Below are 22,862 nucleotides of genomic sequence, written 5' to 3' on the forward strand. Positions count from 1 at the left end.
GCCAGATTACGCACACTAGTTTTGAGAGGCAGGCTTGTGCAAAAACAATATGGCCCCTGGTGAACGTTTCATAAAGCAGTTCATGAGTTACAAGCAACTTCAAGAACGACTGGTGATCCTGAAATGATACACACTAGATTTTCATTGGCGTTGAAATAATTCCTAAGGGTCACCAGTCGTTCCTAAAGTTGCTCGCAACTTACAAACAGCTTTATGAAATACCCATCCAAAATGGTATTTTGTGCAACCTGGCTAGATCTACCACTGGTGACAGGCGACACGACATTTGCTCCTTCGATAATTTCTCCTGGCTAAATTTTGTCTTAAGATATAGTGTTAGGGTTGCTATAGGGATTTATGTTAGGTTTAGGGTAGGGTAGTGTTAGACCCCGGGTTGAAGTTAAGTCGCCAGAGCAAAGCTAATGAAACCTGGTGAGTTGTGACAACTGCCCCTCATACTTCCCGGAGCTATGCACTGTGGGCTCACTAGTTTAAGTATGGTTGTGGCCTTTTCAGTTTACTAAAGTTTCAGGAGCTAGAATACTTTTGAATGCTGCAGGTGAAATGCAATTTGTGATAATCGATTTGAAAAAAAGTCATATAGCTTCTTATTTTTCTTCTCCTTTTTTCTTTTACCTACATGTAACACATTGGGGACAAACACTTGATTAAAACATGAAGGTCCAATTGTTCTTATCTACAATTACATTTCACATCAATCTAAACCAAGACTACTTAATAAAGCACCATGACTGGGTTAAAAACACTGAATATTTTCAATACATTAATTCTATTTATTCAACATCCTTACATGAAATCAATGTAAAACACATTCAAATGGTACATCAGTGACGGAAAATGCAAAATAAAAACGGCTGATGATCAGATCTATCATTTTCAAATGAATCGTTTGTTTTCCTGTGGAATTTGGTGGTCAGTACAATGTGGATCAGAGCCACATTTAAGGATATCAATAATTGCCTTGTAGTTGATCATTTCAATTCAAAACCTAAATTACATTTATTGTGCATGAATAATTAAAGTCAAAATGGTCCACTGCACTGCCTGAAATAAATATCACACCATTTTAAAAGGCAGCACCATAAGAAAAAAAGTAACAACATGGAAATGTGTATTGAAGAGGTATCTAAGAAGAAGCTTCTTTTTGTGCGAGAATAAATGCTTCTATTAGCTACCCTGTAACCACTCCTGCTTCCAACATTCAAAATTTGTGCGTCTGACTCTGACTGTAAGAAACATCAAAGTGGTTTATAGTACTATATACAAATCAACACTATCACTTCACTTCATGTACAAATGACATACTTCTTCTTACACGTAGTTCACCGATTGCATACTTCTGAAGAATCCTGGAATAGATTTCATGCTCTATTATTTATACAAGGTTTCATTAATTAACAATGGTAATTGATAATTTTATTTTAAATCAAATTAAATCAAATAAGCTGGTCCTGTGTGTGCAATTGTCTGTCATCTGTCTCTTTTGCATCTCATGTCACGTATGTTCCAAAGGGCCACGATGGAGGACTATAAATCTGCACATGAAAAATGAAATAAAAATAGAAATGACAACATAAGATGACAAAATGAAGGTTAACACACAAGTCCCTCAGGGAAATTATTTTAAAGGAATAAGATGTTTTGTAGTATGTATGGAGCTCTTGGCCAGGCATTTACAAGGGGAATATAATTACAATGGTTCAGACCCGATGACATTATATCAAAGACAGAGGGACTTTTAATTTCATGATTGTGAAAATTTAAAGTCATAAACTGGTCAAGTTTATTGACCCGAATGACCTCTCTCCTTGGTCTAGTAAGATGAAATTAATACTGTTATTTCATTCAAGTTCTGATACTTGATAACCATTATAATCTAATTTTTATTGTTTATTTTTATATTTCATTTTAAGTTTTATTTTAAGCGCGGTCTATATTACTTATGCTATGAAGATGAGAAAAAAAAATTCAACACCAATAATATTCCAAATAAACTCACAGTCTTATTATTATCAGTTACTCAATACTCAATACCCAGTAAAAATCTATATTTCTTTTTTTTATTCTTTAAGTTTAGAAGATAAAGAATTTATAGTACCAACATCAATAGAGTAATTCAGTTGCCAATTTTTTTAAATTCATAAGGCAAGGACATGAACAGTGATTCCTGCAGCCAGACATAGGATATACACACATGTTGCACTTTGCCAATTTCTTTTTTATTCTGAGACTTTGAGGTACAATTTAATGTTGAAGACAAAACTCCAAATAATAAGATTCCATAAAACAAACAATACATTTACATGTAGAATATACGTGGTGTGTGATAAGACTGATTGATGTTCATTGGCCTTGACTTGACTCCTACATGTATATACTTTGTGATGCTTCCCAGAAAAGATTTGCTTTGAGAATTTGTTTTTAATTCAATTCAATTAAACCAGCTACATGTAAAGATGACTTTGCCTTAGAAGTCAAATCCACTGACTTGGACCACAGAAATCTGTTCAACATGGAAGTAATATAATAATGCACGTCAAGTGCATTATCTGGTCTAAATAATTGCTTCAACTTGGGAAGATATTCGACTTGAGAGGTTAATTTCTTGTTTCAACCTTTTCCCTGATACTAACCTGTACAATTAGTAAATCTATTTCTTCAGCAATTGATGTCTTACAAGGATGAATGGTGCTGCAAATCCAGAACCAAAGAATGCTGCCATGATGCCCAACAGTGCCCATTTATTCTTTGTGGGGAAGGGCATATTCTGAAAAAAAGTTTGAAACAGAAAACATGTACTTGTAAAGAACCGTTTTTTGTTATTTATTTTGTGTCTTTTCAACATATCTATCTTAAACACATAACACTTTTAAAATGAAAAACATAAATAAAAAAGATGGGGAAAAGTTTACCTAGCTTAGTTATACTACATGTAGTAGGTAGACCTAATTAGGTAGACCTCAATATTTCATATTCATCGTATCTCGTATACCCTTTTATCAAATCATAGGGGGGGTTAAGATCTCGATGAAAAAAGTGCAACAAAGACATGTACAGGATTTCAGAGTAATCCATTAATAATATTAAATAATAATCAAATGAATATTGAAAACAAGTAAGTGGCACGCCTCTGCCAGTCTCGCCTGCATTACGCGATTTAATATAGCAGCAGTGCTAACTTTGAAATCTACTATAAAATAATCATTCACAAAAACACCATTCATATAATAAAAAGAAAAAAATCCAAATCCATATTTCATTGTTCGAAATAGACATGAAATGAAATACCCGGTACTCTGAAAATTTGCTTTGCCCAATTGATTGTGGGTCCGGCAGCCGCTGTGCAGCGCCAGATCGACAAGGCTCTATCCCTTTAATCGTTGAACACCAAACAGGGTAGCAGCAACTCCCATCTTTTGACGTCTTTTGGTCTGACGCAGCCGGGGTTTGAATCTCCGACCTCCCGGTTGTGAGACAGACACTCAACCAACTGAGCCAACACACCTGTTATAATGACATACATGTAATACCACATTCATTGACCATAAATGACATTTGAACGGTGACTCATGACTTGTCAACTACACCCATGTCCACATTTCATTCACTCTATCCATAATCAAAGTTATAATGGCAATTCAATAATTACCCCAACATGACCTAAGTTTATTGACCTTAACTGACCTTTGACCTTGGTTTTGTGACCTGAAACTCACAGGGGATGTTCAGTGATACTTGATTACTCTTATATCCCAAGTTTTATGAACTAGATCCATAAACTTTCAAAGTTAGGATGGTAATTTACTAATTTTACAAATACCCCCAACATAGCAATATGTAAAAATTTTGCTGAAATCGTTTTTCTTTTTTACCATATCAGCTTCCAATTGGAACCCTCTTCGCATGTAAAATATTTTGGCCACTTGAAAATGGTATCGTATTACCGAACGTATGTTTTCTATGGGGAAAAGTTGAGGAAACAAAATCACTGGTGAGCTATGTAAAATGTTAACCATATTTTATTGTAGTGAGAATATGTTTTTGACTCATTTTTCATCATCTTTCTATTCAAGTTCGCTTTGGAAGGATGATTCAAATTTGCAAAGATTTAAGCACATGAAATTGTTTTCTGATGCGTATGATGCGCGCGCTAGGTAATACAAGGCCGGTCAGTAATACAATCACTCACTATACAGTGCGTCCCAGAATAAACGAAACCGAGATTTAGCGATCATTTATCATAACTTAATCATAAATAGAATAGATAAATGACCTACCAATTTAAAGCTTAGAATCTCCTCTTTCATCTGATATTACTTAGCTTATTTCTTATTCACGCATGAGTGAGCAAAAACAATTTGAAGAAAGGATACCAAAAAATAATTTGGCGAGGGGTATCTGGGTTTCAAAAAGAAAACCACATTTCTGAAAAGTTCAATATCTGCTCTTTAATTTGGTACCTCAATTACAGAAAATGGTCAAGAAAAAAAAAAGTTCTGGTCATTTGAAATAAGGCTTGTATTTCCATAATTTCATGAGATAAACATGTTTTCACTGGTTTCCCACAGAAGCTTTCGCATGGTGAACAAAAGTTTTAATGCATGGCTGATCGTCAACAAAACGGAGTGTTGTTTTTTTACCTTTTTAGTTTTTTTTTACCTGTTTGGTGCATTTAAGCCAAAACGTAATAATAATCTGTATTTTGGTCCAGTTTTTTATATATTTTTATGAAATAAAGACAAAAATCGATGAGCCCCGCCAGGGGGATTTTGCATTGTTAACCCCCTAATGGCGGCTACACAATCGCGAGCCATCTGTGTAAGAGCAGAATTTTTTTTTTTTTTTTTTTAAAAACCTCCTCAAAACAGATGGCTGGCAGCTGTCTAGATCTAGATCTATTATTTTCAGGCAAGAATTCATTGACAAAAATGACAAAAATATCATGAAAAGAAGGAAGAGACTTGCCCGATGTTTACGCCGCCATCTTGCTTTCTATTCTTCACCCACGTTACGCGACGCAAGCGTCCGTATCGTGGGTGAAGAACAATAGAAAACAAGATGGCAGCGTAAACATCGGGCAAGTCAATGACGCAAGCGTCCGTATCGTGGGTGAAGAACAATAGAAAACAAGATGGCAGCGTAAACATCGGGCAAGTCAATGAATTCTTGTCTAAAAATAAAATCCATAGCAATAGCATAGAATTAGAAATGTCGGATATGAAGCTTATCCCATGTAGGCCTACATGATTTAGAAATTTTAGGGCTAGATCTAGATCTTTTAGAGAGAAATCTTGGGCGGGGGCGAAAGTTTCAGGGGCGGTATTCTGAAAACGTTCTTATCTTAATTTTGTTCTTATCTACGTCACGTTCTCAAATTGGTATTCTGAAAACGTTCTTATCTTTTTCTTATCTTTTGTTCTTATCTTTGTTCTTATCTTGCTTTCCATCCAATGCTGAGCGCGTAAATTTATAATTCGCGCATATGATACAAAAGCGCGCTAAAAGATAAGAACAAAATAATGATAAGTGGTATTCTGAAAACGTTCTTATCTTTTTTCTTTCTTATCTCTTTACGATATTTATGATAATATTTAAGATAGCTAGAGGGTTATCACATCTCACGATGTCCGCGTTCTTTCTTGCTAAAAATCGATGGCCACTGGTAGTAACAAGTATTCCTCCCACCCTTACTTTCATTCACCCTTTATTTTGCCTGTCTCTTTTTTCTATCCCTTGTTTTTTCTTTCTTTCTTTCTTTCTTTATTTATTTCATTTATTTATTTCCGCCTTTTCTTCCTTTCTTTCTGTTTGTCTTTTTTCCTTTCTTTCATTCTTCATTTTGTTTTATTCTTTTGAATCTTTTAACTTCTTCCTTATTTTTCTTTTGCGTTATTTTATCTATTCTTTTTTTTCTTTTCTTCTTTATTGAATATATTTCCGTTGAAACAAAATAATAACAATACATGTACATGCGTTTAAAATGAAACATGTGAATTGATAAATGAAAAACGGGAGGATGGGCCTACACAGCAGCATCAATCCCATGATTGGGAGGGGTCCTTCCTTTATTATTTTCCCTTTACGATTTTTTCTTTTTTCTTTACTAAGTTTTTATTTTCTTTCCCCTTATTCTCTTTCTTTCTGTTTTTCTTTTCCTTTCATCCTTCACTTTATGTATTTTAAAAAATATTTTTATTTCTTCATTCTTTTTCTATCTTTCATTCATTCTTTCCTCTTTACATTTTTTTTTTTTCATCTATTCATTTTATTTGTTCCTTTTTTCTTTCTTTCCTCCTTCCCTTGATTTTCAATTTTTTCCCCTCATTATTTTTTTTCTGTTTTCTTTCTCTTATAATTTCTTTCATTTTATTTTTGGGGTTCTTTTTTTTTCTTTTTTTTTGCGTTCGTTCATTTGCTCTTTCTTTCATTTTTTTATTTCTGCTTTATGACACTAAATGTGTGCCTTCTTTCTGACTACTTTCTTCTTTATTCTTATTTATTTTTTACTCATTCTCATTTCGCTCGTTCTTTATTTACTCTTTCTTCTATTAATTTCTAAAAATATTTTTCTTTATTCTTTCCATTAATCTTTCTTCGTTTCTTTTCATTCATTCTTCATGCCTTTTTATTTTCCCTTCTGTTCTTTTTGAATTTACCTTTCTTTTTATCTTTATTTTGTTTTCAATTTTGCTTTAATTTTCCTTTTATCTTCTCTCTCTTATCTCTTTCTTTATTTCTTTGTTTCATTTTCCCCTTTTCTCTCTTCCTTCACTTTTTACATATTTTTGTTCCTTCTTTTTTAAACTTTCTTTCATTCGTTTTTTCTAACTTTTTTGTTCTTTATTCCTTCATTTTATCCTTTTTAATCTTTTTAATTTGTCCTTTTTCGTTTTTTTCCTTTAAGTTTCTTTCCTTTTCCTTCTTTATTTTTCCTTCAATTTTTTATTCCTCTTTTTATCATTGATTATCATTCTATTTATTCCTTTTTCTTTCTTGTATTCTTTCCTTTTTTATTTCTTTTGATTTTTTTTTCTTTTAAGTTCTTTTTGCTTGCTTCCTTTATTTTTTAAATTTCTGCTACCTAGTTACTTTCTTTCTTTCTCCCTGTTTTATTCTTATTCTTAACTGCTTTCTTTACCTTTTTTCGTTACTTTCTTTCTTTCTTTATTTTGTGCACGTGTCTCGAAATAATAATCAGTCATTGCGTATAAAATGCCTATTTCGCGCAATGCGCCAGAAGCAGTGTACGCGCAGCGCCCATGATATTTTCTTCACAAATAAGTAACGCTTCTATTGGTTAAACTGCAAATATAAAGCGCATTTTGATTGGTAATATCTTAAAAATGGGAGTGTTGAAGATAAGAAGGAGACAGTCCTTACAGAGATAAGAACGCGTTAAGAAGATTTTCAGAATACCGATTTGCAATGATTTTAGCATCTTCTTATCTCATTGAGATAACAAAGATAAGAACGTTTTCAGAATACCACCCCAGGTTTTGGCTGCCTACAGGCTACACGCACGCGCACACATGTAGAATAGAAGCCCTGGCTTCGTATTGAGAGTAACCTTACGTTAGTAAATGATTTTTACCCTCTAGAACTTAACTTAAGCCTCCTGGCTAGGCAGTAGCCTGTAGGATACATGTACACTGCCATGATACATGCAGAGACACACACTCATTCACACACTCCTAGTACTAGTACTAACGACAACGTATCTGTGTAAAACCTACATAATTTCGGAAAGACGATTGGCCGGCTGCATGCACAGAATGGTTTGTCGTTCCCGACAAATTTCGAACAAAATGAAACATAAAAATCATAGCCATACTAGGTTTACTCACAGTTCCAGGTCCTTCTCCATATCCACCTTGTCTGATGACTGATGTCCCGAAGGACCTTCTGGACACAACAGCTAGTCGAGAAAACACCATATTTGTTGTAAAATTGTTTCTTATATCCTCGGGTTTTTCACCGGTTTTTCTTGACTGGCAAACGAAAAATTAGCAATGGTGGATCACGGTACGGTACCGTGTACTGCGCAAATAAATAAATAAATTTCCCTGGATCTGTCATGAGAAACCGTAATTGAGTAGGGGGGTATGCATGTACCATGGCCTGGCGTGCACCATGTTCTCCCCCAGGCTTAGAACAAAAAGGGGAACATCCAGGGGGAATAAGGAGAAAATGAAAATGAAGAACGGTAACAAATTATGATATTTTGCGATTATATATTAGTCAAGCAAATACATTTTCATTCCTGTTTTCATTTAATTATACGGCCACAATTTACTCTCGCTTGCCACTTTTGGAAAAGAATTGTCCCATATTTGCCAATTTTTGTACTTGAAAGGCTCATGGAACCAAAATGGTCTAGACAGCTGGCAGCCGTCTATTTCGAGGAGTTTTTTAACATTTAAATTTTTAAATTTCTCCTCGTATTTGGTGAGCTAGTGGAGCCAACAAAGTTCAGCGGAACAACCAATATACATAACAGATACCGAAGCTTAATTTGGTCTTAAAATGGCCGAGCCCTGCATGGCATAGGTAGATCCAGGGGCAAGGCCCCCCCCCCCCATCGGCGGAGCAAAAAAGAAAGATAGAAAGTAAAATAATATAGTGGCATATACCCAGGGTAGCCACTTCAGTTCCGAAAACTGTTATCCCAGCGGGCCCTGCTATTATTACCCCGGCTTTAGCACGGCTACACCTTGATCGGGCGCTCGAGCATTCGAGGAATTTCTTCCTACCGGGTACCCATTCACCCCACCTGGGTCGAGTGCAGCACAATGTGGATAAATTTCTTGCTGAAGGAAATTACGCCATGGCTGGGATTCGAACTCACGACCCTCTGTTTCAAAGTCCGAAGACTAATCCACTCATTGGCGTAGCTAGGATTTTTTCCGTGGGGGTCCTTGCTTTTTCAGGGGGGGGGGCACCGGCCATTTTTTCCGGTGTGTGTGTGTGTACGTGTCACAAGGGCGGATCCGACTTTCGCCAATAGAGGACGGGGCCCGAAATTATCTTCGCCCATATTTTCCTCGATCTGTCACTTCTTAGTTTTATTCTTATAAAACAACATAAACATGAAATAATCTCATAAGCCTGATACAAAGTGCGAGCGCGAAGCGCGAGCGATTTTTTTTTATTTTTTTTTTACTTTCATCATTTTGTCCTAATATTCTTGGCAATGTTATGTGTGATCCTCAACAAGATTCGTATGTAACTAGATGGTTACTGCGAACGCTATGCACGAACAGAAATTTGTATTAACTGTTCTAGCATTATCGAAAAGGGACTGTTAGGTACTTCTTACAATTACCCACGAAGATTGTATGTATTTCAATAATGCGAGCGCAAAGCGCGAGCAAATTTTTTGACATCCCGACCTAAAATTGGTCATTCTAAGAATTTTTGTATTAATAAGTGGGAGGTATGTAACGAAACAATTGATGCAAGCGCGAAGCGCGAGAGGAATTAGAAAATTGAGATTTTAGACCCGGACACTCTATTCATATTTTGTAAATCATAAATAGGATATAGTTAATTGGGTATCATTAATAATGCGATCGTGAAGCGTGAGTAGACAATTATTGATAATCTGATGTGAATTAAGTACATTTTGAATAAAGAACATGCAGGCTATCGCGCATGTTTTAAATTTAGACCTAGAATCCGGGCATTCCGAATACATTTTAATGGAACATTATGCAATACACGTAGACAATATGAACTTGGCAAATCAAACAATGTGACCACGCAGCATGAGCTTAAAATGATGAAATGTAGATCATAAAACGGACATTTTACAGAGCACTTAAATTTGTAAATGAAAAGCTAAAATATGTTTGTATATTAACTTCAAAACTTGATCCATATCAGCCTATTGATCAAGACATGAATCTCATCGAACAGGCAATTCTGGCGCGAAGTGCAAGCAAAAGTTTTATATAGTAACTGGAGGCCTGGGGAAAAAAAGAAAATAGAGAGAGGGTGAGGGCAAAGAAGAGAATAAAAAGAGAGAGGAAGGGGGGAATGGAATAAATGAAAAAAAAGAGAGGGGCATTTTTTTATAAAAAAAAAAGTGGAAGACGAGCAAAGGATCAAAGAGAAGAAAAAAATAGGAAATCTGAGAAAAAAAGAGAGGGGATCGAAATAAGAGAGGAAAGAAAAAAGAGAGAGAAAGAGGGGAGAAGAAAAAAAGAGAGGAAGGGAAAGGGGGAAAGGAAGAGAAGTCAAGAGAAAAAAGAAAGAGGAGGAGGAGGGCAGACAAGAGAATAAGAAAAGACAGAAGAGGGGAAAGAAATAAATGAAGAAAAAAAGAAAGGGGGAAAGAAAAGAAAAACAAATGAAAGACGAGGAAATTAGAAAGAGAAAAATAGAGAGGAAAAGGGGGAAAGAAAAGAAAGAAAAGAAAAAAAGAAAGAGAAAAGAAGAAAAAAGACAGAAGAAGAGGGAAGAGAAAGAAAGAAGGAAAAAGGAGAGGAGAAAAGAGAAAGAGCGCAGGGGGGAATCATAAGGTGGATCGAAGCACCTTTTTGACCGGGGCGCCGATTTTATGTTTGAATTACTAGGCGCCAAATGTTCGAACTAGGGGGCACCGAATCAATGCCAACTATAGGGGTGCCAAATTATTGTTTTAATTAGGGGGCAAAATTGATGCTCAAACTAGGGGGCGCTGAATTGATGTTCAAATAAGGGGTGCCAAACTGATATTCGAACTAGGGTACTGCCAATTTGATATTTGACCAGAGGCGACAAATCAATACTTTTAAGAGAGGGAGGGAAAAGTCATTTTTACATTGGGGCCCCAAATTCATGTTTACTCCTATACAGGATGGGTAGGCCTGTGCCATATTTTTCTGTAGGATATGATTTCTGTTCTATATACATATATGCTTATGTGAGATTAATATGGTATGCTATTCTGGGTAAGATATGTTCAATATAATTAGAGTGGACCCACATGGAATATATGGGCATGCAAAGCTAGGTAGAATATGATTAAGCTTACTGGATGGGACCCATTATGGCCATGTACATGCATGGGTATGCCATTCTGGGTTGGATTATGATCAATAGCTTATTGGAATATGGGCACGCAAACGTGATACGTCCAGCTCTATGATCAGTGGCGTACCGTGGGTCACGGCATTGGGGGGGGGGCACCAGCAAAAATTTCGGGTCACTTAGGGAGCGCGCGAAGCGCGCTCAGTTGTCAGGTATACTGACCTAATAGAGATATTTTAAGGACATGCAGTGTCATTAAATGGATATGTATCTCACTGATTAAATAATGCGAGCGCGAAGCGCGAGCTGAAAATTTTTGATATTGGGGGCTAAAAATTGACATTATAAGCAAATTGTTTTGTAATCATGATACTTAACTGTCTCGCTAAACAAACAATGCGAGCGCAAAGCGCGAGCTAAAATTTTTGTATATACTGACCCTAAACAAGGAAATTTTAAGGATTATATTTTAGAATCCATTAAGAGTATAAATATCTCACCATAGTCATCTAATGCTAGTGCCATCCTTTGCTGATTTTGTTAGAATTACATCTAAACACAGTCATGAAGCACCTTTTGTAGTCATGTAATCATGATTATCATACGCATCTTACTAATCAAATACTGCAAGCGCAAAAGCGCGAGCTGAAAATTTAGGAAATATAGACCTGAAGAGGGGCATTCTAAGGGTTGTTTGTAGGAATTCTCTAAGACGCTACGTATTTGACTAACAATGATGCGAGAGCGAAGCGCGAGCTGAAATTTTTGTATATATTGACCCCAAACATGGATATTTTAAGGACTATAGTTAGCGTAGGGTCGTTTACAGCTCACGAAATAAACTTCCTACACGGAGGGAAACTATAACGTTCTAACGCACACGAACTTGAAAGTCACCACGACGCTTAAATAATCACCACGAAGACCTTGTCTTAAAGTTCCAACCAATAAAGCCTTGTTGCATTTATTCAATGGATAAAGATCGACGAGCAATAACAAATGTCGAAGTGTCACTTTATTCCTAACATAAACTTGCGTGTGAACACGACTTGAACGTAATGTGTGAACACTGCTTGAGCTTATATGACGTAGGTGTAGGTGTTTGTAAAACAGCTGAGTATTGTGGCACTGTGTGTGTGTGTGTAGCTGAAACAAATAAACATAAACATAAATTAATAAGTAAATTGTATAAGTTAAATTAAATTGTCTTACATACACACATGAATACTTTATGTTATTATACTTGTTTAACTACATGATAAACTCCAAATGTAATATTGTGATATGATTAATTTCTTATTAAACCAAAGTAAATTATTTGTGGACTTATCTTTCAAATGTGAATTGGGCTCTAAATAGTGATTAGATGCGTTAATGATGCATTGATCATAACTTGTTATTCATGATCTATTCTATAAATTAGACAAAGAGATTAAACATCAACCATAAACATTAACTAAATACATGTATACTTCACACATGAATTATTCCTTCAACTTTTCTGTAGTACAACAACTAATAAGATCTTAAATCTAAACTTTCATTTCTGTCTCTAAATGACATTCCTATAAACCCCATTCACACTGGCTTGAATCAGTGAGAATTAAGTTTGTGTAGGAACAGATCCTCAAACAGTGGTTTTCTCTGAAACTCTGCTCTGGAGTCTGATTCATCACCAGCCAGAGAGTGGCCTGCATCCCCTCACACACACTGGTATCTGTGTATTGCATGCATTGAATGCACAGTGTAGGGCTTCCCTTTGTGAGGAGATGCGAGCACTGCCCAGAGTATGATGATGAGTCATAAACTCCTTCTCGCTCTAAACTTACTTTCACTTCTTTCCTAACTTGACTATATACACAATATGTGATATATAAAATGATGCTACTAATGAATACATAATCTATAACTGAAACAACTTATCCCAGATAATATACAAGGATTAAATGAATCTTAAACTAAAATGAATCTATCATACATATAATAGAACATACATTAAATGTAAATTATATCTTGCTGGGTGTGCCCATTATGCTGCACACATAATTATCTCGCATCACAGAAACACATATATACTCCATGAGAGAGTTGGTAGAATTACTGACCAACTTGCAATATGTATCTTCTAAGTGAAATCTTGCAATTAATACATTAATATCTAATTACAACATTATGCAATATAATAAATGAGAATAATTAAACTCACCAACTGTTATATACCCCAAAATGATGAATTTCTTGTCAACTTGCTGTGAGCTTCTTCAATAGCAACTGCATCCAACTTTCCTTTTCTAAGCAATGAGCTCTTTGTGCAAGTATGATGCCCACTCCTTGGGCTTGACCACAGATATGCAAATTAGGGGTTACACTCCTAACATGCCTAATAGGGGTGTTACTCATATATTCTTAAAGGTAAATTTTGGGAACTTATTCTGACTATTAGCCGCCGTAACACTTAGGAATCCATTAAGTCGGAGTATACATATCTCACCATAGTCATCTAATGCCAGTGCCAAGCGCTTGCTGATTTTGTTAGAATTACATCTAAACACATGGATCACTTTTTGAAGTCATTGTGGCATGATTATCATACGCATCTCACTAATGAAATACTGCGAGCGCGAATCGCGAGCTGAAAATCTAGGCAATTCAGACATGAAGAGGGGCATTGTAAGGCTTGTTTGTAGGTATTCACTAAGACCCCACGTATTTCACAAACCAAATGATGCGAGCGCGAAGCGCGAGCTGAATTTTGTTGATATTCAGATCAGAAAAATTGACATTTTACGGACTGAATTTAGGAGTTCATGAAGAGCAGAAATCTCACCAATCCACTAATGCGAACGTTAGAACGGACAGGAAATGTTTTTATATTAAGACTTTAATAGGGCAATAACTTTCAGTAGTCATGAAAAAGAAGAATATAACTACTTAAAACAATAAAAACTCTAATTGCGAGGAAATATATTATTTTGTTGTATATTATTTTGAAAACAGCAGGTTTATATATCTCGTTAAACAGTCTATGCGAGCACCAGGAACAATGAAGACACAATTAAGCAAATAATGTTTCATAAAGTTGTGAAAAAATGTTTCTTATGTTACCTAACATAATATAATATAACACTATAATAAACAACAATTTCTTCTTTTCCCACTACGTTTCTCTTCCTTTTTCCCTCTTTTTCTCCTTTCCCCCGTTTTTTTTTTGCCAGCCGATTGGGGGGGGGCACGTGCCCCCCCATGCCCCCCCCCCCCGTAGTTACGCCACTGTGTATGATACAGGATTTTCATTCGTGCCAACACTCATTAATTCACTTCACTGGCTTCCTTTGTAACGGGGAATTATGTTAAAATTTCTTTTTATTTTCTACATAAAACTGAATAAACAGACTCCAGAGCCGGCTATTTGACTTTGAATTTATACACCAACTATAGAACACTTAGAACGGCCGAAGGCGAATAGCCGGGGAGGCGGGTCTTTCCGGGCGTTCGCCCCCCCCCCCCTAAAAAAAATAAAAAAAAAAACGGCCCCAAAAAGAAAAAAGGGGAGGAAAAAAGAAAAAAGCGAAAGGAGAAAAGAAGGAAGAAGGTTAGAGCTTTATTGTTTTTTTTCTTTCTTTTTTTTTTTTTTGTCAAGTATACATGAGTGTAAAAACTATTAAAAGTATTTTTATTGCATTGACACTTGCATTGTTAATGAATATGTAATGTTATCCTTACTTAGTTCTTTGTCTATACGATGCAAGCATATTTTCCGCTTTTCCACACTGACAGAGACCTTTGTTTTGTTTTTTATTTGTATGTTTTCTTTATTTGAATACGGGATAAAGAAAACTGCTTTCAGCCGCAAGGCTGTTTTCAGCAAGTCCGTACATAAAAGTTGAAAAACATAATTATAAATCATGAACAAAATAATAAATATAAACATTTGAACAGACATAAGTTACATTGTACATGACAAAAATAAAGATTTGAGATAAAAGAATAAGAACTAAAAAAAAATTTAAAAAATATATAAATATATACACATTAAAAACAAACAAAAGTACAATCAATATACATGATAAAAAAATGAAAGCAATACAATGGTCAGAAATCTCAGAGTCAGTAACAATTGCGGAAATATATTTTGGATGCATTTTTTAAAGCCTAGTATTGTTTGTGTTCTTACAGATTGAGGGGGGGCGGGTTTTGAATAAAATGCTGGCAAGATATAAAGAGCTATTTTCAAATAATTGGTGTGGGGTTTAATTTGGAAGATGAATATACTGTTCGACATTTCTAAGTGAATGTTTCGTGCCCTTAAAGGGGAAGTTCCACCTGACAACAAAGTTTATGGTAAAAATAGCAGAAAAAGTAATAAAAATATTGCCGAAGGTTTGAGAAAAATCCATCAAATAATTAAAAAGTTATTAGAATTTCAATTATTTGATTTGTGACGTCATATGCGAGCAGCATCCCTACATAGCGAATGGTAAAAATCAATGTAATGTCATTTTCTCAGAAAACTGAAAATGGTTTTCACTGTAACTTTTGTATATCAATAGACAAATCGTTTCAACACCCGATCATGAAAAGAAAACAAAATTAAGTCATCAGGAACCATACCAAATTTGAAATTCATACATTTTATATTACATAACACATGGGGCAGCTGCTCGTTTATGACGTCACAAATCCAAAATTTTGAACTCTAATAACTTCTTACTCTTAACGGATTTTCTTCAAACCTTCACCAATATTTTTTACTATTTTTTCTGCTATTTTTACAACAAAGTTTTCTTCAGGGTGAACTTCCCCTTTAATTGTAAGTTTTGAGTCTAGCACATTTGGAAGCAGATTATTTAATAGCTTGAATAGCAAAGTGACGAGGTCTTTCTTTAACTTTACATTTAAGCAGTCAACAGAAACAGTCTGATAAAGAAGTGTTCTACTGTAGCGACAATCCACCTGTAGAATTATCCTCAATGCTCTGATTTGGAGGATTTGAAGCCGTTTCAGAGAAATTGAATCAGGTTTCATCCACACAGTGTGTTAATAGTCGAAATGGGGGTTAATCATTGTCTTATACAAAAGAGTAGCAGTGGGTATGTCTATATATTGTCGGATTCTCCTCAACATAAAGAAACTTCGTAGGACTTTGGATCGGACACCGTCAATGTATGGTCGCCAAGTTAATTCCTTATCAATAACGATACCCAAACAATTGCAGCTTTCTGTACTCTTTCCAGAACTTGGTCATTAATCCGGACATTGACATTGGCATATAGATTGGTCTCACGCTTCGAGCCTATAATGACCAGCTTACACTTTTTTAACAATCAACAAAAGCTCATGTGTATTAACCAATCTTGAATAGAGGCCAGGGTCTTCGTTTACCATATCTTGCATTCGAGTAGGATCTCTAGATGATACATAAAGACAGGAATCGTCTGCAAAAAGTGATATGTTACAATATTTTATTACTTTGGGGAGATCGTTCATGTATAGTATGAAAAACAAAGGCACAAGAATACTCCCTTGAGCAATTCCACATTGTACAATTTGTTCAGTGGATTAATTTCCATTTACGACAATTTTCTGGTTCTAAACTGAAAATAATTTAGAATCCATCTTAAACAATTTCTATCAAATCCATAACATTTTAATTTTTAAGCAATATCTCGTGGCTAATCATATCAAATGCCTTTTTCCCAGTCTAATGCAACAAGGGCAACTTACTCACCTATATCAAGTTATTTAGTAATATTTTCAGTCAGATTTAGAAGAGCAAGGCTTGTTTGAAAGTTTGGACGGAAACCAAATTGGTTTGGAATAAGTATGTCATTCTCATTTAGATATTTAACTTTAAGTTTTATTAACTTAAGGTTTTATGCGTCTATTAAGAAATTTACTACCATTATTATAAATGCAAAGCTATGCTTAACCAAAGCCCTTTGCTGAAAACCTTGCAATTACCTGAATTATAGCCTAATGACTACATAAAACATAGTGCTTCAGTAAACTTAATGTATAAACAAATATGCGTAAACAAAAACCTTATCATAAAGAATACTGTAATAAGCAAAGCTTTATGCGTTAACGGAAAACCTTGGATTAAAAAACCTTATACTTGACCAAGCATTATGCTAAAAACCTGAAACTTGACCAAATCCTTTGCTAAAAACATTGTCTAAAAACCTTATACTTGACCATAACCTTATGCTAAAACTTAATGCTTAAAAACCTTATGCTTGACCAAAACTTTATATTCAAAACATTATGCTTGACCCAAACCCTAGGCAAAAAACACTATCCTTGACCAAGACTTTGTGTAATAACATTATGCTTTACTAAAACTTTATGCCTAAAACCTTTAATTTAACAAAAAACCTAATGCTTAAACTCTGTATGCTTAAAATCTTACACTTCACTAAAACCATAAGCTTAAAAATCTTACACTTTACAAGACCTTAAACCTTTGGCGGTATTCTGAAAGCTCAATTAGTTCTTAGTTAATGCTTGAAAGCCTTATGCTTAACCAAAACGTTATGTTAAAAGCATTATGCTTGACCGAAACCCTATGCAAAAACCTCTATCGTTGACCAAGACATTATGCAATAACATTATGCTTGGCCAAAACCTTCCGCTCAAAAACCTTATACTTCACCCAAACTTTATGCTAAAAATCCCTATGGCTAACCAAAACCTTATGCTTAAAAACCTTATACTTAACAAAACCTAATGCTTTAAAAACCTTATACTTAGCCTAAAACTTATGCTTAAAACCTTTTACTTAGCAAAACCTTATGCTTAAAAACCTTATACTTAGCAAAAAACTTATGCTTAAAAACCTTATACTTAACCAAAACCTTATGCTTAAAAAACCTTAAAACCTTATACTTAGCAAAACCTTATGCTTAAAAACCTTATACTTAGCAAAAAAACTTATGCTTAAAAACCTTATACTTAACCAAAACCTTATGCTTAAAAAACCTTATACTTAGCAAAACCTTATGCTTTAAAAACCTTATACTTAGCCAAAAACTTATGCTTAAAAACCTTATACTTAGCCAAAAACCTTATGCTTAATAACCCTATACTTTGCCCAAACCTTATGCTTCACTAGAACCTTATTTGTTAAAAACCATGTATCTAACCAAAACCTTATGCTTGTCTAATAACCTTATGCTTGACCAAATTCTTAGGCTCAAAAACCTTATATTTAGCCAAAACTTTATGCTTAAAAATCTTATGCCTGACTGAAACCTTATACTTAAAATCTTATACTTAAACTTAACCAAAACCTAGTGCTTAAACACCGTATGCTTAAAATCCCACACTTCACTAAAACTTTAAGCTTAAAAATCTTATACTTTACAAGACCTTTTAAGCGTAAGCGCTTAAAACCCTTTGGCGGTATTCTGAAAGCTCATTAGCATTTTGGTATTCTAAAAGTGATACTTTCCTTATTTTGCAGGGGTGCGTTGCGTGCACTTGCATAAGAACGCGTTAAGACCGCGCAAAGACTTAATTGAGCAGTAACGAGAATTTGGTTTTCTGAAAAGTCTCGGAGCGAACAATTAGCAGACTTTCCCATGGGAAAATAATGGTGATAAAAGGTCCATTAAGTTTCATAATCTCATAAGCTGGCTTCTTTTCCGTTTGATTCTACGGCGAACCCTCTGCTTGCCATTGTCCATTTTTCTCTAATACGCGGATGAGTGCTCTTGCCATTCAAGATGCCAGCGTGACCTTTGCGGCGAAAACGGACGCGGTCGCTTTTATCAGTCAGTCTGCAAGCCCATGTGTTAATGAGCAAAATTTATCAGTCCAAGTCCTCTCTTGGCTGAATTCATATCCCTTCAAAATCTCGTGAATTGTGAGACTTTTTGCTCAAAGAATTATACCTTTTTCTCTTTGAGTAAAATTGATTATTCTTGTACCATGGGAAGAAGTAAACGTTACTCTTTTGTATTGCTTATTTCTTTTGAATAAACTATTATGATCAATAAGTGAACTTCAGGCCTGAAAAGATGCTTCAAATGGTGATTTCTTCCTTTTTTTTCTCTTGCGAATTGTGCAAAATTTTGTGTTTTAGGCACAAATATTAATATTATCTGAAAGCTCAAACTCTCTACTTTCATACAATGTGACTCTTAATATTTGACACCTTTTAGATGGGTCAGCAGCCAGCTTTTTCCATCAAGATGCAAGATGATATTTCTGAAATTTCTGAGTAGCATAAAATCTAGAGTTCTGATTGGCTGAATAAGGTTTTCACAACAGGCGCGGGTAATTTGAAGAGAGATTACCACATAGTGAGTGTGACCTTGCTGAGGAAAAGTGAGGGGGAACATTGGAATTTGAGTGGGTGCGTGGTCTCTAGCTATGACCAATTAGAGCGCAGTATTTTTTTTTAGTTGCTAAATGTACATGCACTTGGCCTATGCAAAGCTGGCTGCTGCCCCATCTAAAAAAATATCTTGTTATAACAATTATATCATATTAAAGATAAATTCCAGTTGTGGTAACGATTTCAAAATGAGTTCGTACAGAAATGACCACCAAAGTGTCTGTTTGTATAAATAAAAAAATTGTGCCAAAGGATTCTGAAAGAAATTGTGTAATTGCTGAGAAATAAGCAAATAAGCACGGGATTCGGACCCGGGGGGGCACTTACATTGGCGAGTGGATACCATGCGCGACCAAAAAACACGTAAAAAGGATGTCTTTTTCAAGATAGGGAACGTTACGTATGTAACGTAGGGTGTCAAAATCACTAAAATAATGAAAAAGGGTATCTATTTTGCTAGGAAAGTTACGTGTTTAGGGTAAAATTTGCGAGGGTATAAAAAAAATCAAGACTAAAATGTTTTATAAAGGATGTACTTTTTGCCCCAGGAGTGAACACTACGTGTTTAGAGTACGATTTGCGCGAGTGGGGCTGTACTAAACCCAATGATGTAGGTAAAGGAAAAACCGACGTCCGTGCATATCATCGAAATATCGTTGTCAGTGGCGTCGATCCATTTTTCAGATGGGGGGGGCAAAATCCTGAATCAACGTTCCAATGGCGCTCGATCACACAAAAATTAATGCGAGCGTGAAGCGCGAGCTGAAATTTTTTTAAGTATAATGACGTGAAAACAGGAAAGAGGTTCCTGTTTAGGACTGTTTGTAGTAACTCATAAGGAGGATAGATGCATGTATCTAACTACACAGATAATGCGAGTGCCGAGAACGAGCTGAAATTTCTTTATATTCTGACCTGAAAACTTGATATTCTAAGCATTTTTGGTACCAATGACTAAGATGGGTATCTAAAAGAACAGTAGATGCGAGCGCGATGCGAGCTGAAAATTTTCTTCCTATTATATCCACTTCTGAAATCAATTTGCACACAATATTCGCACATCAAGCTTTCATTCATTTTTTGTTTTATTAATTGTTATATCAAAATTCTCAGCTCGCGCTGCGCGCTCGCATTGTTTGATTTGTGTTATACCTATCAACTTTGGAAATTCTTTCCAAAATTTGTCATAATGCTCTTTTATCATGTCAGTATATCAAAAAATTAAGCTCAGATGCTTCGCGCTCGCATTTAATTGCTTGAGACACACAGCTTGTTCTTTATTTAAATAAAAACGCGCTTAGACAGTCCAGTTTTCAGGTCGGAATATCAAAAATTTTGAGCTCGAGCTTCGCACTCTCATTATTTATTGCTGATATCCTCTTCATTAATCACTAGAAACAGTCCTAATTGAGTCCCTTTTCACGTTACTATAATCAAATTTCGGCTCGCGCTTCGCGCTCGCATTGTTTAGTTGGATACTGTTTTTCACGATTATAAAAACTGCTCAGAATCTTCAGTTCTAAGGACATAAAATATCAAAGAATTTTAGCTCGCGCTTCGCGCTAGCATTATATATTAAGACCACATGAGATACCTTATCTTGTTTATAAGGCTAGCATATATTTAAAACTTCAGTCTTTAGTTAGGACTACCCCCTGAAAAACCACCAAAAAAAATCAGATTATAGCGGCTAATTGAGAAAAATTTTGATGAAAATATTTTCGGCTCCCCCCCCCCTATTGGCGAAAGCTGGGTCCGCCCCTGTATATATATATATATAGATATAGGCATATGTGTGTGAGATTGTTGGTTTTGTGTGATCGAGCGCCTTTGGAAAGTTGATTCATGATTTTGCCCCCCCCCCCCATCTGAAAAATGGATCGACGCCCCTGTTTACACGATAATACTTGTTAAGGGTGCATTTTCAGAATATGAAAATACGTGTTTAGGGTGCTTTTCCGGGATGCTTTTTGAGATCTCATTGTCGCGCATGGTATCCACTCGTGAATGGAAGTGCCCCCCCCCCCCTTCCCCGGGTTCGGGTCAAGCGTCGGGCCGACATTCAAAACAATGATTAATAGATCTTCAGCTTTATCATGATTTAAAAATCATTTGGGCTCAAAGAGAAATTAAGTGTAAAAACGACTTTTGTTGCATGTAAATAATTATTTTATTTCATGTTTTAGATCAAAAGTTTCCCCTATATTACAACATTTTTTTTTATCCAAACACATTACCTGAAAGAATTATTTTACTTTTAAGTATAAAGATACCCAAAACATGATATTTGGTCAATATTTAGAGCAGCAATGGCAAAATAAAATGAAGTGTTTTGGTCCGCACCAAGCTCATAAACAATGCAAAAATACTCTAGTCGTGAATATCACTTGGATAAAAGAAGGAAAAGACATTTTTTTAGGGCTTGCCGACTGACTGTTATCTTTCCTTTTGACTTCCCCGATTGGCTCTCCAATAAGATGTTTTTGCATGAGCGCCCTCCATGTTCACAATATCTGCGTTTTAGGCAAACTTTTGAACACCCGATGTGTCTAGTCTAGTGGCATATATTTTCCAAAGGTAGGCCTACTGTACGCTAGTCTCACATTTTAAAAAAATATAATTTCTCGTTTCAGGTTTCAGTATAGTGACAAGTTCAATTGGATTTAGATTTCTTTAATACAATAATTAAGCTTTAGTACAAGCATGTTGTTTTATTTTGAAGAATATATATATTGACTTTCTAAAAGTAAATGTTTAGGCGCGGTACAGATTTTTTTTCATCACACTGAGCCCGATTTTTTTTCGATCAGTGAATTATTTAGTTGAATACACTTCTTGTTCATGATCACAAATATTGACCAGAATGTTCAAATTTTAGAACAAATACATAAAATTAAAAAAAGATTAGCTTGCGCTTCGCGCTCGCACCATTTAAATAAGGATTACATGTATTATGTTGATTTATAAGAATAAAGCTAAGAAGTTAAGAAGTTAGGATTACCTCTTCAAAGAAAGAAACAAAAATCAACTGCGAGCGGCCGATCGGGTAAAATATGGCTGAAAAAAAATCCGCCCGCCCACCCCCCCCCTCCCCTCCATTGACGAAGGCTGGATCCGCCCCTGCTCGTCTCCAATTTTTACCCATTTAGTCAGGCAGATGATGTCTACAGTCTCTGGAGCCCCCCCCCCCCCCCGGCACAGGCCCAAAGAGGCCAGCCCCTTCCCCATTTGCGGCTCAAAATAATATGTCATACCGAGGTTTTACCTGACTGATAAGAAAGCACGAATGCCTGTGAGCAAGCAACCAGGGGACCGACGGCTTAAGGTCCTCTCCGAGGGACCTGGTAATGAGGATAAATGCCTTACCAAAGGGCACTAGCGCACCTTAGGAATCGAACCCGGGTCACCGGAATCCGAAACCCCCGCTCTACCGACTGAGCTATCGCGCCTCCTAATCTGCCTAAAGGGAGGAGAAAAAAGGGAAACGGGGAAG

The 22,862-nt window shown here is 35.7% G+C and overlaps 1 long non-coding RNA gene across 1 annotated transcript; it reads right to left on the bottom strand.

Annotated features, from left to right (window-relative positions):
• Window positions 1–771: 771 nt before the first annotated feature.
• LOC121411555 lies at window positions 772–8,056 on the bottom strand. The gene is made up of 3 exons (XR_005969485.1): window positions 7,866–8,056; window positions 2,655–2,788; window positions 772–1,556 (listed from the first exon to the last, which is right to left on the bottom strand). It is a non-coding gene; the product is annotated as an uncharacterized LOC121411555 (long non-coding RNA).
• Between the last annotated feature and the right edge of the window lie 14,806 nt (window positions 8,057–22,862).

This window comes from Lytechinus variegatus, chromosome 3 (assembly GCF_018143015.1).
Source record: "Lytechinus variegatus isolate NC3 chromosome 3, Lvar_3.0, whole genome shotgun sequence".
Classification (NCBI taxonomy): Eukaryota; Metazoa; Echinodermata; class Echinoidea; order Temnopleuroida; family Toxopneustidae; genus Lytechinus; species Lytechinus variegatus.